This window comes from Pinus tabuliformis, chromosome 2_2, assembly GCF_031772625.1.
Source record: "Pinus tabuliformis cultivar Carrire ecotype Pingquan chromosome 2_2, CPIR1, whole genome shotgun sequence".
NCBI classification, from domain to species: Eukaryota; Viridiplantae; Streptophyta; class Pinopsida; order Pinales; family Pinaceae; genus Pinus; species Pinus tabuliformis.
In genome coordinates, this window is record NC_142300.1 from 802404136 (window position 1) to 802416508 (window position 12373).

General features: G+C 50.7%; 2 non-coding genes and 1 pseudogene across 2 annotated transcripts; all 3 read right to left on the bottom strand.

The window, feature by feature from the left end:
• Positions 1-3707: 3707 nt before the first annotated feature.
• Positions 3708-5423, bottom strand: LOC149195281 (25S ribosomal RNA; annotated as a pseudogene).
• A 270-nt stretch (positions 5424-5693) lies between these two features.
• Positions 5694-5847, bottom strand: LOC149195282 (5.8S ribosomal RNA). Its single transcript, XR_016255231.1, has one exon. It is a non-coding gene; the product is annotated as a 5.8S ribosomal RNA (ribosomal RNA).
• A 2674-nt stretch (positions 5848-8521) lies between these two features.
• LOC149195283 (18S ribosomal RNA) lies at positions 8522-10328 on the bottom strand. Its single transcript, XR_016255408.1, has one exon. It is a non-coding gene; the product is annotated as an 18S ribosomal RNA (ribosomal RNA).
• Positions 10329-12373: the final 2045 nt, after the last annotated feature.

Here is a 12373-nt window from a genome sequence, read left to right on the forward strand (position 1 = left end):
TTCTTCATGTTGACCTTTACTCCACTGTAGCACATGCCTCCGAGCATGTCGTTGGTGAAAGAGATCCTTTTATTCTTGATCGTGATTCTAGAACTTTTCCCATGACCCAATCAATATATATGGTGACATGACTTAAACTTTGATGCATACATACCTCACCTTGATTATGATTTTATCATCGCGGCTTTATTTGATAGTTCTCCTCGATTGGTGTAGCCTTTCTTGCTTCATCTGCTCTCGCCTGTATATCATCCTCTCTTGAATCCCATAAATGGGACCCCCAATGAGACCTCTACCCCCTTTGAAAGAAGAATTTAAGCAAAGAGGTTGACTTAGTCCTAGGAGGATCTTCCTTCTTTTGCTTCTTGTCGTCTTCTTTCACTTCTTGAGTTACATGAGCTTCTTCCCTTTTTCTCTTATTGTTGTTGTCCTTCTTAAGTTTAGGAAAATCCCTTTTGTAGCGTCCATACTCTTGGCATCCAAACCATTCGACTTTGGACATGTAGTGGCCCCAACCAATTTGTTTCTTTCCTTGCAAAAAGACACTGAGGTATACTCAGAAGGGGACATATACTTACTTGATAGAGTTTGAGATGTAGTGAACTTGCTTTCTTCTTGAAGACTTGATGGTTTTCCTTCCTTAGATCTTGATGTTGTTCAAGTTTCTTTCTTCAAATATTCTTCAAGACGGTGTAGGTTGATGTAGGTCTCTCTTTGATTTGTTCTTCTTGTAGGTGCCTTTATACAAGGTGTTTCTTCTTGCTTTGTAGTCTTCCATGAGGAATGATAGATGGTAGACCTTCTTGTACTTGATGTGATTGAGACTTCTTGGCTTGACACTTCAACCTTGTGGATGTTCTTGAGATTCTCTTTCCTTGATGTGTCACCTTAGCTCCGATACCACGTTGAAGAATCTGGGGCAATGGGGTATAGCGGGATTCTTCTAGACTTGATAACAATTTGTGAAGCTCTTTTGCAATTTATCGTGTTATCTTCATCTTCTTCTCTTCTTATTAATGCATGTGTGTTTACTTTCATCAAACTGGTACCAAAAACATAAGAACAAGAACACAAGATGTTGGCTCTCTGCTAGGGAAAAACCTCTCTCTCTCTCTCAGAGAGGAAAACCCTTTCATAAATTTCCCTCATTGAAGCTTCTTATTGGTCATTGCGAAGCCCTAGACCCTTGACAATAATATCCCCCAAGCACAAGTCGAGCCATTCCTCCTCTCTGCACTTTGTTTCTTCGGCGCTTCGTTCCCTAGCACTCTGTCCTTCTTTCAACTTTTGATAGTCCATGGTGGACTAGCTCTAGAAGAGACTCCAACCTTTGATCCTAAGCGAGGTCCTTTACCAATGAATAAACCTTCATTCTCTTGACCAACCGAGCCTTTTTCTTGATTTGAGGTTGCAGGCTCGATGTACACCAAGTTTACTGCACCTGGGGTGATTTGGTGAATCCCGGGGTACCCCGCAATTTGGCGACCTTTGTCGAGGAGGGACCGGGAGACCCCATGTCACGCTCCTATCCTACTGGTAGTATTTCAACCACGCATAAGCAGGTGCGGCACTGCCGTACGTTTTCCTTTTACCAATACTTGAGTACATGGTCTGCGCCTACTTCAACACTCGATCAATTTTCCAGCAAGTGTTCTTAACAATGCAGCGAAAATAACTTACCATAAATTTATCTTTTTCAATTATTCTTTCAACCTGTCATGTCGTGTGGTCATGCTGCACTGGCCCGCGGCCTGCACGACACAACTCCACACCTGAATTGCGAACCTATCCGCCCGAATTTCCCTTCCGCGGTGCCCAAACTCTGCCCGTCGGTGCGGTCCATAGTGAGGGCGCATGGCCCGCATGCAGTGCGGATTGCTTGCCCGGACGGTAACCCACCCCGCTCTGCCTGTTCGCGCTACCAAGCCCGACTTGCCCTCCGTAATCCACCTGCCGGTGTGGCCCTCTTACCCACGTCCTTCTCTTCCTTCCGTTTTCACCCAACTCCTTCCTTCGCACTTGTTATGTGATGTGGAAGTCTGAGTTCAATGTCCCTTCATCGAATGCCAACCTCCTTACTTATACGCATCCTTTCGCCCAAGGGCCGTGTCTCTCGAGGATAACAAGGGTTAGCTCCATCAACATGCATGCCCGGCTGACCTGCCACATAACCTCGACACGCCCCATTCCCACAAACCACCGCATCCCTTCGTGTGCACCGTCGCACCCATGGGTCGGCTCCAACACCTCGCCGATTACACTCATTGCCACACGTCGCACACATGCCCGCATCCTGACTCGTCCGCACATGGTCACCTCTTTCATCCAGGCACACAACAAGGGTCGCCCGCGCGCCTTCTGTCGGTGGCTCGCCCATCGTGCAGGTATCAAGGGGCGTGCGCCATCCCCAACACGGCGCGAGCGACATGGGAACCCCGCGTGTCACGCCCCCAGGCCTACAGTACTCTTTCAGCCGTACTTGGCGAGGTGCGGCGCCATCGAACACTTTCTTTTCACCAATACTTATGTTCATGGACTACGCCTAACCATTAGTCAATTTAGTTTGTTTTTCGCAACCAAGTATTATTATGTTTCCTTTATGCCAATGAACACCCATACGCATAGGCAATTATCATCAGCAATTATACATGAAGAACACAATTGCACAGTGTAAAGGGAGGGGCAACTCCCTGAACAATGAGTCTGCCCGAATACAATATGTTATTTAACTCTACAATGTTTACGGGGCTTTACAAGTATACTTGGGAAACACCAAGTTTCATACTTAGCCAATTTTACAAATAGGCACCACCTCCGTGTGCCAACCGAGTTCCTTGCCCGAGCTGGGCGGGCGCACCCTCACATGAGCTGCCAACCGTAATCGTTGACCGAACCTCGTTTACTGCTGCACGACGGGTGGGTGACCTCACCCGAGTCACCCAGCGTTTCCTGTTGCACGACGGGCGGGCGACTTACCTGAGTCACCCGAGACACCTCCGCATTTCTTCTTCCACGATGGGCGGGCGACCTACCCGAGACACCCCGTGTCACACCGAACGGTGGGTGCCTTCCTTACCCGTGCCCTCACCCGAGAACCGAACCTTGTGTGTATCGTGTGTGCTTGCCAAGAGCGGGTGCATATATGCCCGCGCCTCTTTTGCGACCTGCTCCACTACTTCGCACTTTTTTCTTGATCACCAAATGCTCATGTTCGAATGTCCATCTTCGAATGAATGCCAAATGCTCCAACGCCTTGCCATATTTATACGAGCGATTGGGTGAGTCGATGCCCAGGCCGACTCGACCACCGCGTGCCAAAACGCCCTTACACGTCGCAAACTTGCCATCCGATTTCTGGTCGGCAAACAATCCTTCGTTCAAGTTGCCCCAACATGTGATCCGGCCCGTGGGTTATGCCAAACTCTCCCACGCTATAAACCAACCATCGCTCCACCTCTAATGCGCATTATACTTATGTCCCTTCCCACATTTCGGTCGTAGAGTTCACACTTCACACCGACGGGGAGAAACCGAACCGCAGGTCCTTACACCGCGTTTCCCAGACTTGGGTAGCAATTTTTGTTGTGACGCGAAATGGAAACCCAGTGTGTGTCCGCTGACTTGGGTAGCAGTTTTCATCGCGCCGCGAAATGGACACCCCGAGTTCCCCAGACTTTGGCGGCTCTTCGTGGCCCCACGACATGGAAATCTGAAGTTCCACAGACTCTCGGGCGATTCAGGGTGTGCCGCGACATGGAAACAGCGAGTTCCCCAGACTTGGGCAGCGGTTTCGAAACACCCCAAGTTCCCGAGACTTGCGAGCTGGTTTGCATCGTCATGGAAACCCCAAGTTCCCTGCATTTCCCTCATGCCTTGATACAAGGCTTCCCCATCTCTTAGGATCGACTAACCCATGTCCAAGTGCTGTTCACATGGAACCTTTCCCCACTTCAGTCTTCAAAGTTCTCATTTGAATATTACTACTACCACCAAGATCTGCACCGGGGGCCGATCCACCCAAGCTCACGCCCGAGGTTTCTCAGCGACACCCGTGTCCTCCTACTCATCGGAGCCAAGCAATTGCTCTGATGGTCGAGTATAGGTTGCGCGCTTCAGCGCCATCCATTTTCGGGGCTAGTTGATTCGGCAGGTGAGTTGTTAAACACTCCTTAGCGGATTTCGACTTCCATGACCACCGTCCTGTTGTCTTAATCAACCAACACCCTTTGTGGGATCTAGGTTAGTGCGCAATTCGGCACCGTAACTTGACTTTCGGTTCATCTCACATCGCCAGTTCTGCTTACCAAAAATGGCCCACTTGGAGCTCTCGATTCCACGGTGCGGCTCAATGGAGCAGCCACACCCTCTTACCTATTTAAAGTTTAAGAATAGGTCGAGGGCATTACGCCCCCTATGCCTCTAATCATTTGCTTTACTCGATAAAACTCGTGCATGAGCTCTAGCTATCCTGAGGGAAACTTCGGAGGAAACCAGCTACTAGATGGTTCGATTAGTCTTTCACCCCTATACCCAAGTCAGACGAACGATTTTCACGTCAGTATCGCTACGAGCCTCCACCAGAGTTTCCTCTAGCTTCACCCTGCTCAGGCATAGTTCACCATCTTTCAGGTCCCAACAGGTGTGCTCACACTCAAACCCTTCGCATAAGCTCAAGGTCGGTCGACGATGCACCCCCCCAGAGAGGGGATCTCACCCATCATCTTCCTTGCGCCTCGCAGGTTTTCAAACCCGCCGACTCACGCACATGTTAGACTCCTTGGTCCGTGTTTCAAGATGGGTCGAATGGAAAGCCCGCCAACCAACACCACGAGCGCACAGGTGCACACGGCCCGCCATGAGGGCGCACGCTTCATTCCTCGACCACCGCATCGGTAAACCGACAGGCAGTAATCCGCCCACGCTTGTGACGATGCAGCAGCCCGTGTTGGTTTGCACCTCAAGTCGAGCGGCGGACCAACCTGAGCCGTTCCACATCCGACCGAGATGCATCGACAGCCTCCATCCGCTTCCCTCCCGGCAATTTCAAGCACTCTTTAACTCTCTTTTCAAAGTCCTTTTCATCTTTCCCTCGCGGTACTTGTTCGCTATCTGTCTCTCGCCCGTATTTAGCCTTGGATGGAATTTACCACCCAATTAGGGCTGCATTCCCAAACAACCCGTCTCGCTGACAACGCCTCGTGATGCGGCAGGGTCCCGGGCCGACGGGGCTATCACCCTCTCAGGCGCCCCCTTCCAAGGGACTTGGCCCAGGTCCGCCGCTGAGGATGCTTCTACAGACTACAATTCAGGTGGAGTTGCCGCCCGATTTTCATGCTGGGCTCTTCCCGGTTTGCTCGTCGCTACTAGGGGAATCCTTGTAAGTTTCTTTTACTCTGCTTAATTATATGCTTAAACTCAGCGGGTGTTCTCGCCTGAGCTGAGGTCGCAAAGTTGGAGCTAAATCTGCCCTACCCCATGGGAGGACAAGAGAGAGCAAAGCAAGTTCGAGCGATGCCACACAAAGCCCGCATCGGCTAATGCCGACTGCCCATCCAAGGGGACAAGATCACCGCTCGCCGACGCACACCACGAAACATCACTTGAGGTATTTCAGCCGAACGCACCGCATGGGGCACAGACGACTAGCTCCGCTGCTCCCTAGCATATTGGAGGGAGCGCGTTTGAATGGGATGCGATGCCCAGACAAACATGCCCTCGACCGAGGCCTTGGGCACAAATTGCATTCAAAAACTCAATGATTCACGGGATTCTGCAATTCACACTAAGTATCGCATTTCGCTACGTTCTTCATCGTAACAAGAGCCGAGATATCTGTTGCCGAGAGTCGTTTCCACGTATTACTGAAAAATCGGCCACAAAACTGAATAGGGGCAACCCCCACAACAAATTTAAGGCCAAGGGGAAAAAGGAGGAAAAACGCATGAGAGAAAGAGAAACAAAGGTGTCTAACCCCCTCACAGGGGGAGGCTCAAACAGAGGACAATCTCCCCCCAGCCCCACGCCCTTGCAAAAAGGGGGGAAATGCATGGGACAGTGATCAAGAAGGACTAGGGTGGCCACCACGGGAGCTCGCACTGCTTTTAGCCCTTCCCCAACACCAGCCCACAACAATTCCCCCTTTTCTCCGTAGAGCTAGGGACCGAAAGGAAGAGAACAGGGTAGAAAACAAAGCACTAACAAAGCACAAGCCTCCCAAGCCTTGTGCCTTCGGCAAAAGGGGGGAATTGAAGGGGACGACGATCGAGAAGGACGAGGGTGGCCACCCTGGGAGCTCACACTACGTTTCGTCCTTCCGGAACACCAATCCACAACAATCCCACCTTTTCTCGTAAAGCTAGGGGCCACGAGGAAGAAGGGAAGAGAACAACAAGAGAGAAAGGGATATATATCAACCATGGCTACCGGCTCACAAGGGGAGGAGGCTTCAAACAGAGAACAAGATTCCCCAACCCTGTGCCTTAGCAAAAAGGGGGGAACTGCAGGGGACGACGATCGAGAAGGACTAGGGTGGCCACCCTGGGAACTCTCACTGCTTTTCGTCCTTCCCGAACACCAATCCACAACAATCCCACCTTTTCTCCGTAAAGCTAGGGGCCGAAAGAAGGGAAGAAAACAACATGAAAGAAAGAGAGATATCAAATGCGTCCACCGGCTCACAGGGGGAGGCTCAAACAGGGAACAAGCTTCCCCACCCCCGTGCCTTCACAAAAAGGGGGGGAACTGCAGGGGATGGTGATCGAGAAGGACTAGGGTGGCCACCCTCGGAACTCGCACTGCTTTTCGTCCTTCCTGAACAGCAATCCACAACAATCCCACCTTTTCTCCGTAAAGCTAAGGGGCCAAAAACAAGAACAGAAGAAAACAACATGAAAGAAAGAGATATCAAACGTGGCTACTGGCTTACAAGGGGAGGCTCAAACAGAGAACAAGCTTCCCAAACCCCGCGCCTTCAGAAAAAGGGGGGAACTGCAGGGGACGGTGATCGAGAAGGACTAGGGTGGCCACCCTGGGAACTCGTACTGCTTTTTGTCCTTCCCGAACACCAATCCACAATAATCCCACTTCTCCTCTGTAAGGCTAGGGGAAAAAGGAAGAAGGGAAGAAAACAACACCAAAGAAACAAAGATCCCAAGAAAAGAGAGAAGCTCAACAGCACGCTGAGCAAGATGTCCGTTAACCAAAAAGAAATCAAACAAGGCACCTAATCAAAAAAGCATCCCACCTCTTCACACCCTCCCACATTCATTCATCACAACACCCTTTCCAGCTTTACAACATAGCAAACAACCAAGAAAATAAATCACAACCCAAAATTGACCAATAGAAAAGACGAGGGCCACGATGAGACCAGTGTCTGGAGCACGTCACTTAGACGCAAACAGCCCCCCAACCTAGCGACACAAGGCTTCAAACGACAAATATACTATTGCCCATAACACAAACCCACCCCGCTATTGCACCCCTCCGTGTACAAAACACCCAACAACCTTTCCAGCGAGAGAGTCAACGGGGGTCAAAGAATCAAACTCCAAAGAGGAGTTGTCACGGGCCAACACTCAACGCTGGAGAAAGCCGCGAGCCACAAATTCATCGACGGTGCAAGGCCACTAGAGAGAGGGACGTTCGCAAAGCGCACACCACGAAACGAATAAATGACGTGAGTCCCACAAAAAACCCACAATTCAAAGGGGGGAACAAAGACACAACCCGCTACTTATTTTTCCCTCAGAAGGGGAGTGGCTCATGAGAGGATGAGGAATTCCCTCGACGGCAAAGGCACAAGATAAGATTGCCACCCTCATGCCCGTCGGCAGGGAAAATTGTGATCTCGATGGAGCTTAGACCGAGGGATGGATTTTTCATTACCTGGACACCCAACCCTTCCGCGAGGGCATGTCGAGGATCGGTCAGGAGGGACTAGGGTGGCCAGCCCAACGGGTTGAACCGCTCTTCATCCATCCCGTACTTGACCGAACCCCCACAATCTCGCCTCACGAAAGGTTTGAGCTACCAGGCGCGCGCGCAACCGCTCCCTCGACCCAACCACCAGCGAAAAATCTCACCCAAGCAACACATCAACTGCCACCGCCTTTTCGAGAGAACCAACTATGGAAGCCCGCATCCTTGGCCCATGCCTTCCAACGAACAAAATACCGAGCACCGCCACTAAGAATGAGTCCGAATTTATCCATCGTTTTTACCAAGCACCTCAACTCTGCAGCAACCATGCCCGACCGAACAGATCGTCGGAAGGGCTCCCAAGAAACAGGTTTCCGAACCCCCTACAGAAACACATTGTGGGGGAGAAAAACAAAGGATGGGTGGGACAAGCACAAGCATGGCTTGCAAGCCCACACAAAAAAACAAGCGTTACCTTGAAAAAAGAAACCAACGATGTTCCCGCCAAACACCAAACCCGCTCCCCTAGATACGCACCACAAAGTCCCACATTGCAATCGACACCCAACCAACCCGAACTAAAAAAGAAAACCCCTGCTATCAATGATCCTACCACAGATTCACCTACGGTAACCTTGTTACGACTTCTCCTTCCTCTAAATGATAAGGTTCAATGAACTTCTCACGACGTCGACGGCGGTGAACCACCATCGTCGACGCAATCGGAACACTTCACCGGATCATTCAATCGACAAGAGCGACCGACAGTGTGTACAAAGGGTAGGGACCTAGTCAACACAAGTTGATGACACGTGCTTACTAGGAATTCCTCGTTGAAGACCAATAATTGCAATGGTTTATCCCCATCACGATGCAATTTGAGAAGATTTCCCGATCCTCTCGAACCAGGAATAAAACTCATTGGCTGCATCTGTGTAGCGCGCGTGCGGCCCAGAACATCTAAGGGCATCACAAACCTATTATTGCCTCAAACATCCATGGCCTAAACAGCCATAGTCCCTCTAAGAAGCTGGCCGCGAAGGGGAACCTCCGCGTAGCTAGTTAGCAGGCTGAGGTCTCATTTGTTATCGGAATTAACCAGACAAATCGCTCCACCAACTAAGAACGGCCATGCACCACCACCCATAGAATCAAGAAAGAGCTCTCAATCTGTCAATCCTTACTATGTCTGGACCTGGTAAGTTTCCCTGTGTTGAGTCAAATTAAGCCGCGGGCTCCACTCCTGGTGGTTCCCTTCCGTCAATTCCTTTAAGTTTCAGCATTGCAACCATACTCCCCCCCAGAACCCAAACACTATGATTTCTTAGAAGGTGTTGGCGGAGTCCTTAGAGCAACATCCGCCGATCCCTGGTCGGCATCGTTTATGGTTGAGACTAGGACGGTATCTGATCGTCTTCAAGCCCCCAACTTTCGTTCTTGATTAATGAAAACATCCTTGGCAAATGCTTTTGCAGTGGTCCGTCTTTCATAAATCCAAGAATTTCACCTCTGACAATGAAATACGAATGCCCCCGACAGTCCCTATTAATCATTACTCCGGTCCCGAAGGCCAACACAATAGGACCAGACTCCTATCACGTTATTCCATGCTAATGTATTTAGAGCATAAGCTTGCTTTGAGCACTCTAATTTTTTCAAAGTAACAACGCCGGAACCACGACCCAGCCAATTAAGGCCAGGAGCACACCACCGACAAAAGGGACGGAAGGGCAGGTGCACACCGAGTAGGCGGACCGACCCTTACGACCTAAGATCCAACTACGAGCTTTTTAACTGCAACAACTTAAATATACGCTATTGGAGCTGGAATTACCGCGGCTGCTGGCACCAGATTTTCCGTCCAACGGATCCTCGTTAAGGGATTTAGATTGTACTCATTCCAATTACCAGACTCGATGAGCCCAGTATTGTTATTTATTGTCACTACCTCCCCAGGTTGGGTAATTTGCACGCCTGCTGCCTTCCTTGGATGTGGTAGCCGTTTCTCAGGCTCCCTCTCCGGAATCGAACCCTAATTCTCTGTCACCCGTCACCACCATGGTAGGCCTCTATCCTACCATTGAAAGTTGATAGGGCAGAAATTTGAATGAAGCATCGCCAGCACAAGGGCTGTGCGATCCGTCGAGTTATCATGATTCACCAGAGAAGCGGGCAAGCCCGCGCCGGCCTTTTATCTAAAAAATGCATCCCTTCCAAAGAGTCGGGACTTGGTGCACGTATTAGCTCTAGAATTACTATGGTTATCCGAGTAGTATGGTAGCATAAAAAAAAATATAACTGATTTAATGAGCCATCCGCAGTTTCACAGTCTGAATTAGTTCATACTTAGACATGCATGGCTTAATCTTTGAGACAAGCATATGACTACTGGCAGGATCAACCAGGTAGCACCCTCCCACTTCAAAGGGCATTCCGGGCCCTCTCTTACCGAGAGCCAACCTGAACACCATCAAGTTAAAGAGACGTCAAAATATCATGTAAAACTTTTATGCCTTGCACCTCTTGCATCCCAAGAAGGAAGCACACGCAACATGCCAAGGACATGGCAAACAAATGGCCAGACCTGCAGATCCACAACGCACCAAGGCCACTCCCCGCCCCGCGCCGATGCCACATAGGAGTCCACTCGGACAGCAGCAACAGTGGACCTCGATCGGATGATCGCCTGCGGTAGCCTCGACATAAAGGCAAGGGAAGGAAATCATACAAGAAAAACCAAGCCCGCAACCTCCCTTAGAAATGCCCCCCAACCCACCCCTCCCCTCCCCGCACAGGGGCCACCTAGGAGTCCACCCGGGCAGCAGCAACGATGGACCTCGCTCGCATGATTGCTTGCGGCAGCCTCAATGCAAAGAGGAAACGAAAGGAAACAAAACAATAAGACCAACCGAGCCCACAACCTCTCTTAGAAATGCCCACCGACCCTCCACACCACGCAATGAGACCACCTAGGAGTCCACCTGCGCCAGCTGATGGTGGACCTCGATCACTTGACCACCTGTGGAAACCACGATGTGAAAGCAAAGGAAGGAAGCAAATGCAAATCAAGAGGGTCGCTACACAATACAAGGACACATATCCGAATAGGAGGAGGGATCGGGTAGCTCCGCACCCCATTCACCCTACGTACAGGCAACCTAGGGGATTTCCCACAGCTTTACCGACTGGACGATGAATAATTTTCCCCTACGGACACCTCCACGCAAAGGAGGGAGGTCGAAGCGTTCCACCTCGAAATCCTTCTTCCAAATAGCCCCCACTATCGATGACTATAGTAGCAAGCCTCCTCCCCATTGGACCACGAGCGCATACACAATTGAAACAACAAGTGCCCCCCAACCCTCCTTGCAGAGAGGCCACCTAGGAGTCCACCCGAACACCAGCAATGATGGACCTCGATCGCATGATCGCCTGCGGCAGCCTCAATGCAAAGGAAACAGAAGGAAACAAAACAAAATGACCAACCGAGCCCACAACCTCTCTTAGAAATGCCCCCCTGACCCTCCACGCCACGCACCGAGGCCACCTAGGAGTCCACCCGCGCCAGCTGACGGTGGACCTTGATCACTTGACCGCCTGTGGAAACCACGATGTGAAGGCAAAGGAAGGAGGAAAATGCAAATCAAGAGGGTCACTACACAATACAAGGACACATATCCGAACAGGAGGAGGGATCGGGCAGCTCCGCACCCCACGCACCCTACGTACGGGCAACCTAGGGGATTTCCCACAGCTTTACCGACCAGATGATGAATAACTTTCCCCTACGAAAACCTCCATGCAAAGGAGGGAGGTCGAAGCATTCCACCTCGAAATACTTCTTCCAAATATCCCCCACCATCGATGACTATAGTAGCAAGCCTCCTCGCCATTGGACCATGAGTGCATACACAATTGAAACAACAAGTGCCCCCCAACCACCCCCCACCGAGAGGCCACCTAGGAGTCCACCTGGACAGCAGCAACGATGGACCTCGATTGCATGATCACCTATGGCAGCCTCAATGCAAAGGAAACGGAACGAAACAAAACAACAAGACCAACTGAGCCCACAACCTCTCTTTAGAAATGCCACCCGACCCTCCACGCCACGCACCGAGGCCACCTAGGAGTCCACCCGCGCTAGCTGACGGTGGACCTCGATCACTTGACCGCCTGTGGCAACCACGATGCGAAGGCAAAGGAAGGAAGCAAATGCAAATCAAGAGGGTCGCTACACAATACAAGGACACATATCCAAACAGGAGGAGGGATCGGGCAGCTCCGCACCCCACACACCCTACGTACAAGCAACCTAGGGGATTTCCCACAGCTTTACCAACCGAACGATCAATAATTTTCCCCTACGGCAACCTCCACACAAAGTAGAGAGGTCAAAGCGTTCCACCTCGAAATCCTTCTTCCAAATAGCCCCCACCATCGATGACTATAG